We start from the raw sequence: 10006 nt of genomic DNA, 5'->3' as shown, positions 1-10006 counted from the left end.
TAAAAAGAACTGAAGCTAAACTGAAAACCAAAATAAAGTAAGGATAACTAAATACAATATCAAATTGTAGTAACCCTGTAATGGATGAGAATGTGTTGCTTAATCTTAAATATACTCTAATAGTGGTATTTATGAATCTCGAAAGCAGCCTCCTCCTTCTTCTCTCCAACTCCTCCCTCTCCAGCTATATAGGGTCTTGCCAGCCTTCATTAGTTTTTCAATACTGGCATCTAGTGTTCAGTCATAAAATTACAGTGGCACTTCAAAAAAACAATAAAATGATAAATAAAACCCTTTTTGGTGGGGGAGGGAGGTGAATGGAAGTTAAAGATGATCATATGAGACTGGGCATATGTATTTCAGCCATACATCAGGTGTTGAATTTTAAAATTCAACTTTAAATATTAGAACTCACTCTGAAGTGACCGTATAAATAAATAATAGATAAAAGGGTCAGTGTGGTTCTTTGGTTCTGCTTGTCTTGTGTTCAGCTCCAGAGAGGCGATGACCAGCTCACAGTGGAGGACACACAGTCCAGACTGAACAGACTTTAGAACCAGAGTCGTGTGGAGAGATCAGAGCTGAATCCAAACCAGCCCGATGTGTGGATTGAGCTGAGGGAGCTGAGGGACATGGTGGTGGAGCAGAGGGTGCAGCTGCAGTTCAGTCAAAGAAGAAGGAGAACACAGGTAAACCAAAAGATTTGATTTTTCCTTTATTGCTGAATCTTTGTTTCATGTTGTTCAAACTTTTGCATACGACAATCTGATTCTGTGTTTAGTCTTATGTATTATTGTGTTTAAGCTACGAATGGCCGACTGCTGGCTACTGTGAACCAAGTGGACGAGCTGAAGCAATTGAATGCAGGTGTGATAAATAAATAAATAAATTAATAAATAAAAACAGATCAAGACAAACAATAAAATATGCAGTAACACTTTATGATAAGGGTACATGAACTGGCAGTAATTAAGGCATTTACTAATGAATAACTAATCAGAAAGTAATGAGTCATTAATCAGGAACAAACAAATGTACTAATGAATGAAGATGAAGGTAATAAAGGCTTTATTCAGTGCCTGATTTAATTAGAAATTCGTGTGTTAATTAAGCAAACAAAAAGAATGTTCGTACACATTGGCGAACTGCTAGAAGCTCTTAGTTTCATTCTATTCATGCAATTTATGATCACCTATGTCATACTGCAATGTCATACTGTTACAACAGAAACATAAACTGTTGTATGTTTAATAAACTAAACTAGTTTATTTCCTGAAAATAGGCATTTGATTTAATTAAAACTGTGAATTATCGTAATTTATGCCACAGTTATTCTGAGAAATACCACCTTCAGAAAATGACAGTGTTTCCCATTATACATCTATTATTCTTTTAAAAATGTGCCATATCTAAATGTTTTTATTAATGGAAACAGCATTTTGCAATGTAACACTTCAACTGTTTCCGCAGCTGGAAATTACTGCTATTTTTCTTCGCCAGGAAATGGCAGTAATTGCGTTAAATGCTATATGTCAAGCAGCCATAGTGTCTTGAGTGAATATCTCTAGTACAACGTTTAAGAGAAGCAAATGAAAATAATTGAAATAATAAAAAAATTCAATTTCTCTTTTCGCCTTTTTGCAATATTTCACATTTTTCTTACTTTTAAAGGTGAGTTATGCATATGTATACTGTATTATATACGTAATTTACATCGCAGATGATATTTACACGTGGTATTGTTGTCTGAGTGTTGTGAGTATGTATGTTCGTGCCTCACCTCTTTTTAGACTAAGCTGTAAAACATGCAGTTGTTGTCTGTGGTGAAACAAAACGGATTTGCAGGAACTATTATTTCTAAATTCATTATAAAGTGGCTTAAATATTTGGTTTGGTGCTTAGTTATTTGCAATAACCCTTTTTGGTTTTAACGGGAAGGTGTTTCTCATGAGCGTCGCGGGATTGTAGTAGTAATATCTACTCTGTCTGGTTAAAATCACGTTCATTTTCTGCTGCTTGGTTCATTTGTTATTCCTCCTTTGACAGGGACTCTTATTGTGAAGGGCTATGTGTGTGCGGTGGCAGTGCGAGAGGGCGCTAACTGCACTTAGCCGAGCGCTAACCTAGAGCCGTATTCTCCCCTTTCTTTAGTGCTCCGTCTGAGTTTGTCAGTAAAGCTGAGTCACAGACTCGACCTTCAGCTTGTGTGAGTTCTGTGGAAACACCGCTGCAGTATGAACATCTGTGTGACTTTAATTAGCTGGCAGTTCTGACCGTTTTACAGATGTTTGTGGAACTACAGAACCAGTATGTGTTGGTGTAGAAGTCATATGATAAAATACTTTTTATTCCTGTGAATTTTGTTAATGTCATGTTTTCATATGAGCCATGTTGTAGCTACTTATCCTTCATCACTGTTCTTGAGAGGCAAAAGAATGAAGTCATTTTGGTAAGTAAAATGATTAACTTCTGCTATTTTATTAGCTTATGAACTCATCATGAAGAATTAGTATATAATCAGTAATAAATTGTGATTCGCTCATCACTTTCAGGGGCACAAACATGAATTCATTATGAAGAATCAGTATTTAATGAGTAATAAAGTGTGACTCGTTCATCACTTTACTTTGTTTTCCTTTTAAACATATCTTGGGTTGTATTTTCTAGTTTGTCCACTAGAGGGGACTAAAATGCAGTAGGAGTTGCACAGAGGAACATCAACCTTTTTTTGTTTTCCCTGAATGAAAGACAGTAACCTTGTCCTGTCTGTGGTTTTCCGGTTTAATATAGGTCATTGTGGTATACGCCCACAATGTAACACTAAATATGTAATTACGTTAAGCACTCCCATCATGTTGCCAAAATCCAAATACACTTTAATTTTTTCATGATGTTTGACTTCAACAGTGATCATACGAATGCATAAAAATCAAAATGACCAATTTGTCCCCTCTATAAAGGTGTGACAAACGGCTGCTGTTTGCCACGGCCTTAAGTGGAGGAGTCCACAGGTGTGCCAGGTTGGGCCTAATTAGTCTGAGGGCTTCTGGGAATTGGAGTTCCCTGAATTTATGGCACGTCACCGCTGTCGCCCTCTGCTGGCAGCCCTTACAACACACGCACACACATGCATGCACACACACACCCCTCACACAAACACATACAAGAAACACACACTTGCTCAGTCTCTCTCTCTCTCTCTCTCTCTCTCTCTCTCTCTCTCTCTCTTGTTGTGAATTTAATTGTAATGTGATGTCAACATCAATAAAAAAACCTATAAAAATGCTAGAAAGAAATAATCCAGTAGAATATGCGCTCATAAAATGGTCTGAAGATCACAACCAGCCAATACTGGTTTTCAACTTTGTCCCTTGCATACAGAGATCTAGTACCAAGTATAATGATAAAGTAACCGTATAGCCAACATGGGAAAAGCTCTATGTAAATATTCATACACAATCCATAACACAATCCCATCAGACACATATGAATGGCTATGGCATTGCTGAGGTTCAGACTCACAGTCTCCTGTTGGGGTGACGGATTAGTCCTTTGCAGCACTTGAGTTACACAAATGTTGAATACACTGTGACATGGAAACGTGACACAGCTGTCATCTCATCTCCCCCCTCCCATCCTCACCATGTTCTACAGAGGGACTGTGGAGAGAATCTTGAGCAGCTGCATCATCGCCTGGTTTGGGAATTGCACCGCCTCCGACCGCAAGACCCTACAGCGAACACTTAGGACAGCTGAGAGGATCATCGGGGTCTCTCTCCCCTCCACCATGGACATCTACACCACACGCTGCATCCACAAAGCTACCAGCATCGTGGACAACCCCAGTCTGTTGTAGCGAGTGCTTTGTTCTATGCTGTTCTGGGGCAGCAGCATTAACAAAAGTGCTCTGAAGAAAATAAACAAACTTATTAGGAAGGCTGTCTCTGTTGTAGGAGTCAAGCTGGACGCTGAAAGAACAGAGGACGTTCAACAAGCTGTTAGCCATAATGGATAACACCTCACACCCCCTGCATGCTACACTGGATAAACAGAGAAGCTCCTTCAGTGGCCGTCTGTTGCAGCTGCGCTGTGTTAAAGAGCAACGTGTGAGATCTTTCTTACCCACTGATATACGGCTCTACAACGTCTCCTTACTGCAGAGACGGTACTGATCTCCTGCTGTCTGAACTGTGCTGAACCACATCACTGTATCTCCTCTCTGATTAATACACACTGTGCAATGTATCACAACTATTACTGTAACGACACTTTCACTATGCACTTTACACCAGTTAGTTATGTCATTGAACCCAAAGTTGAGCTTGTACAGTTTACTTCTGTATTTTCTATTCTTCAAATGTATCCACAGTCTTACAGTGCATTCCCTTCTGTAAGAGCCAGATGTCCATTTCCTGGTACACGCGTGTCATTTTCAGCTGAACCCCTCCAATTCCCTCCTTTCCAACTAAGCCTTATCGTATTTGAGGGAGACAAATTGGCAACACTTTATTTGGAGGGGTCCCCTAACTGAGTATCAGTAACACATCAACACACCAGTGAAGTAGCAGCAGTGAAGCATCTGAATACACTAAAGTAAATATCTTGTAGATGTTCTGTTGATACATTACTTACATTAAGTAGATGTGTTGTTAATATTTTGCTTCCATTATGCAAAACTCAACTTTACCAACCTTACCCACAACCTAACCGTCACCCTGGCCCTAATCCTAACCCTAAACTTAACCTCAACCCAAAACCTACTCTTAGCCCTAACCCTGGGCTGGGATTAGGTTAACAGTTTATTAATCACCTACAAATGACCACTCCACATACAGTATTAACATATAACTGTATGGGTTGCTGAGGATAAACCACAGAAGATTTTAGATAGCAGGGTTTCTTATGGGAGAACCAAGAGTATGAGGTCAACTAAGATGCATGGCCAACTAAGACAATGTGGGACAATTCCATTATTTAGGATGGTGTGATGGCAAATGATTATGCTAATGAAGGTTTTAGGGCAACAGAGCTAGCACACGAGTGACGAGGAACTACCTGATTGTGACTAGGCTTGGCCCTCTACTGCACGCATTATAAGAGCAATTAAAAAAAAATAAAATAAAATAAAATATATATATATATATATATATATGTGTGTATGTGTGTGTATTTGATTCACTGTTCTTGCATAAAATTGACCTGATTATTGAATTCCCATCATTTTTAAAATAATAACGTGTGCAGGGGTCGTGCTTTTTTAACTGACTCACTCAAATTCTGCTCTTTATTGTTAACCCTGTCAGTGTCCTTAAATATGTATAATGTTATTGTAAAGTGAGGAGAATGTTTGTTGCCCTGAGGCAACATTGTGCAATAGATATAATGGACATATCAGACAGCTGATAAGACCCAAATGTATCAAACTATATAAGTGAGTCAATTCATTATTGCCAGGTCATGCTGAACTGTAAAACATGGAGTATGTCCACAGTTTCAGCATCCACAACACTGCCCCTTCTTTTTTTGCAATTTCACACCGATGTGTGAAACCATGCATTAGCCTCTGTACAGAAGGTGTTAGCAGTGTCAGATAATGCTTCACTGACACAAGTAAAGAGTTTGTCCACCATTGCTGACCATTTAACCCCTTAAAAACCCAAGCCTATTACACACTAAGGGTTATGATGTAGTATTCAGTAACTACAGGGACTTCAATTCAAAGTTTTGTTCTTAAATTGTAACTACTACAACCATGAAGCATACAGTTCTGCTAAGAATTTGGACATGGTTTGATTGTATACAGTGGTGCTTGAAATTTTGTGGACCCTTCAGAATTTTCTATGTCTCTGCATAAATTTAATCTAAAACCTTATCAGATTTTCACACAAGTCCTAGAAGTAGATAAAGTGAACCAAATTAAAGAAAATGAGACAAAAATATTATTAAATTGATCTTTTTAGTTTAAATGAGAAGTGTTGTGCTTGGAGAAGGGAAAACACTGCATTTTTGCATAAAAACCTTATACCATCTGTGAAACATGGTGGGTGGTAGTACATCTGTCTGTGAGCTGAAACTCAAGAGAACGTGGGTCATGTAGCAAGACATCGACCCTAAGCACACAGGTCATTCTACCAAAGAATGGCTAAAGAAGAATAAAGTTAATGTTTTGAAATGGCCAAGTCAACGTCCTGACCTAAAACCTATAGAAATGTTGTGGAAGGGCCTGAAGCAGCAGTTCATGGGAGGAAATCCACCAACATAACAGAGTTGAAGCTGTTTTGTATGGAGGAATGGGTTAAAACTCCACCAAGCCGATGTGCAGGACTAATCAACGGTTAGCAGGGGTAACACCAGATACTGAAAGCAGAGTTTCATGTACTTTTGCCACCCATAGATCTGTAACATTGGATCACTTTTCAATAAATGACTAAGTCTAATATTTCTGCCTTGTTTAATTTGGTTCTCTTTATCTACTAGTAGGACTTGGGTCAAATTTATGCAGAAATATAGAAAATTCTAAAAGGTTCACAAGCTTTCAAGCACCACTGTGCATAGTAATACAAGTGACAGCCTCATATCGTCTATCTGGAATATAAGTATACCAAACTTTATCAGTGCTGGATTTATTACGTCTATATATCAACAGTGCTCATTGTTCAGTTGCACAGTACACTTATGTCTCAGGTCTAAGAGAAAATTGAAATAATATTTAAAGGCCAAAGGCAAAAATCAAATGTTATGACTTACTGAGTTTTAACTTTCTCGTTAAGTATTGTTTGTGTAACAATTAATTTCCGCATCAAAAAATCATTTAATGTAGTATTGCACAATGAAAGCTCTTGATCATAAGGAAAATATTCAGTTTTTGTTTTGTTTGCATTACCAGGATTGCTACTGCATATGACAACTGGAGGGTCCCAACATGCTAACAATGGTGAAACTAAATTACATGTATGTGTTGGAAGGACAAGATGAATTATAATTGAAATGACTACAACCATCATTAAAGTCAAACACAAAGTTTATAAGACAAGACAGAGCATCTGAACAGTTTTCCATTGTTCCCTCTCAATTTTTCTGAGGTACGCCGCTTGAAGACGGTCTGTCAAGATCATCATCAGACTGGACCTGCTTAGAATAGAATAATTTACCTATTAAGGGTTTAAGTTGGAATTTATGCCTTCGTCAGACACCATCAGGAGTGCTAAGGAAAGTAACAAGTGATATAAAGATTACTCTGAACAGTATTTCCACTTACACAACAGTGCATGCGAGGACAGTTCACAGATCATAATCATAAAACCAATTTCACTATTGCCTAACTCAGCTCCTTGACTTGCAGCATATGCACTGCGATCTGTTTCCACATATATCACTTTATCTTGAACTCAGAATCTTATTGTCTCAGTTCCTCATAAATAACCCTGTACAACCTTCTGCTACATATGCTGAATCTAATACTGATCTCACTGCCCTACCTGTCATTAACTCAATAGGTGTGAAGCCTGTTGGTTTGTGTGGGGCCATCCTTAGTCTCATTAGGACTGCTGATAACAGTGATGTCCAGCTCTTACTCTGGAGTCTTGGATTTTTTTCCCCAGATTTTTCTTCTGGTTGACATGCCAGTCATAACACTATCACATCAGTGCAGTTATCTTGGACTTTATTAGTCCATTTGCCATTGCTTTTTACATCCGGCATTCCATTATAACCATGTAGGGGAATTTACATTGCCATGGTTCCTTTTTTCAAATTTGGGTAATGATCATTATGTAAAAATCTGTAGGAAATAACTGGGTAGTTTTAATATTTTCAGTCAAATTGCCAGTGTCCTTAAAAATCTGGCTGTAAAGAACAGATATAAAGAACAATGCTGCCAGTCTGCTGTTTGCTAAAGATCACATGAACAAGCCAGAAGGCTATTGGAACAATGTTTTGTGGACAGATAGTATATAGATCTTTTTGATTTAAATGAGAAGTGTTATGTTTGTAGAAAGGAAAACACTGCATTCCAGCATAAAACCTTATACCATCTGTGAAATATGGTGGTGGTAGTATCATTGTTTGGAGCTGTTTTTCTGCATCTAGGCCATTGATGGAACAATGAACTCTGAATAATACCAGCAAATTTTAAAGGAAAATGCCAGGACATCTGACCGTGAGCTGAAACTCAAGAGAATGTGGGTCATGCAGCAATACAACGATCCTAAGCAGATAAGTCATTCTACCAAAGAATGAGTAAAAAAAGAATAAAGTTAATGTGTTCACATTGCAGGTACACTCTCAGAAATAAAGGTAGTAAACTGTCACTGGGGCAGTGCACCTCTTGTCACTGGGGTGGAACCCTGAAAAGTACATCTCAGTACCTTTAGTCAGGAACATAATTGTACTATAATCCATTAAAATGATATTTTCTAAGTTGTATTGACTCCACACACCCCGTCTCATCTCTAGGCTTCATATTTGATTGTTCTATTTTAAAACTTGAGGTTATAAAAAGTAACAAGTCTATACTTTTCACCTGGAAAAACTTATTACATAATTGGACCTTAAAACCACTGTTGTACCTTTTTGAGGGTACATTTGCATTGTTTGTACTTTGATCACGACTCTCAATGGTGCCTTAACGAAACTGATTCAATTGGTCAATAATCTGATTCTGTGTTTAGCTGGTTGGATAGTAATTTTTGTTGCGTGTGTCTCACAGCTTTGGAGGGGAGGGTGGTCTCTACTGAAGTGGGTGTGGAAGCACTGAGAGAGGAGAATGCAAGTAAGTCTTACATGTGAAACAGAAAGATCATTTTTCAAAGGCTTTATTAATAAAAAAGCTGAGCAACATGCAAAATTCAGCACATCAAAACAGTATCAAAAATGTTTGTTTATTCATTCATTCATTATGCAGACAGACCAAAGGTGGTGTTCTCATCTGCTTCAGGCTTAAATGGCTACGTCGGGCCTTTCAATGTGGACACCATACTGGTTTTCAGCAAAGAAATCACAAACATTGGAAACATGTTCAGTCCAATCACAGGTAAATGCACAGTCAGTACAGAGACGGTGTCTGATGTCTGGTTTGGTTCTTCTCTCTGGTGGTGTAGAGACTCTGTACTGATCCATCTGTTTCTCCTTCTGCAGGTGTTTTCACTGCTCCACTCAGAGGAGTCTATTACTTCAGGTTTAATATAGTTGGTTCCAGCAGTTCAAACAGGCTGGCTGTATGTTTGTACAAAAATGAAGAGAAAAATTTTTAGACGTGACTAAATTCCCGAAATGTAGTTATGTCATAACTGAAGTTTGAGGGGAGGAGAATGGCTGAAACCCCTCCCTGGGAAAAACATCTGGTTCCACTGAGATACATTAAAAGTAAAGTAGGTTTTTTCTTCTCCTGTAAAGTGACCATTTTGGTCACGACAGCATCGACATGCAGGACTTAAGCCCCAAAGGCCGCTTACAAAACCTGTGGTGAGAAATAAAATACTGGAAATGCAAAATACATTTTCACAAGATTAAACAAAGAATACGGCACATTAACCTTTATGGCTTATAAGTAATAATTTTGTTATGATTTCACTCTCCACCTCCATGCTGATCAGCTCTCTCATCTCCAGTATAAACTTGATCCAGAAATTAAATTCAGTAAGCTGCTTTATTTTATCACTGTCCAAAGAAATTAAGTATCTCCAAAATGGTTACTTTACAGGAGAAAGCAAAAAATGTCTTAACTTTTAATGTGAGTTAATAAAAAGATTTTATTCCAAGCAGTGTTGAAGCAGCTGTATCAGTCTATTCTTCATCAAACTTTCATACAGTGTAAAGAACAGCTTCTGAGCTCAAATGATGCAGAAAAATAATTTAGATTAGATTCTTTATTGATCTCCAGAGAGGACATTTTTGCTATTCGTACATTTTTTCGGAGACATATAAGGTCAGATATTTGAAAAATTACATACATTTAGATAAAAACCATCAAGACAAACATAAAGAACAGGCAACAAGACCCATCAAT

General features: G+C 37.9%; 1 long non-coding RNA gene across 1 annotated transcript; it reads left to right on the top strand.

Annotated features, from left to right (window-relative positions):
• Window positions 1-524: 524 nt before the first annotated feature.
• On the top strand, window positions 525-9694 carry LOC118824945. The gene is made up of 4 exons (XR_005008635.1): window positions 525-689; window positions 8708-8770; window positions 8936-9031; window positions 9136-9694. It is a non-coding gene; the product is annotated as an uncharacterized LOC118824945 (long non-coding RNA).
• The last annotated feature ends 312 nt before the right edge of the window (window positions 9695-10006 follow it).

Source organism: Colossoma macropomum, unplaced genomic scaffold, assembly GCF_904425465.1.
Source record: "Colossoma macropomum unplaced genomic scaffold, Colossoma_macropomum, whole genome shotgun sequence".
NCBI classification, from domain to species: domain Eukaryota; kingdom Metazoa; phylum Chordata; class Actinopteri; order Characiformes; family Serrasalmidae; genus Colossoma; species Colossoma macropomum.
The sequence above is the reverse complement of the archived record's forward strand: the minus strand, read 5'-3'. Positions and strand labels throughout refer to the sequence as shown.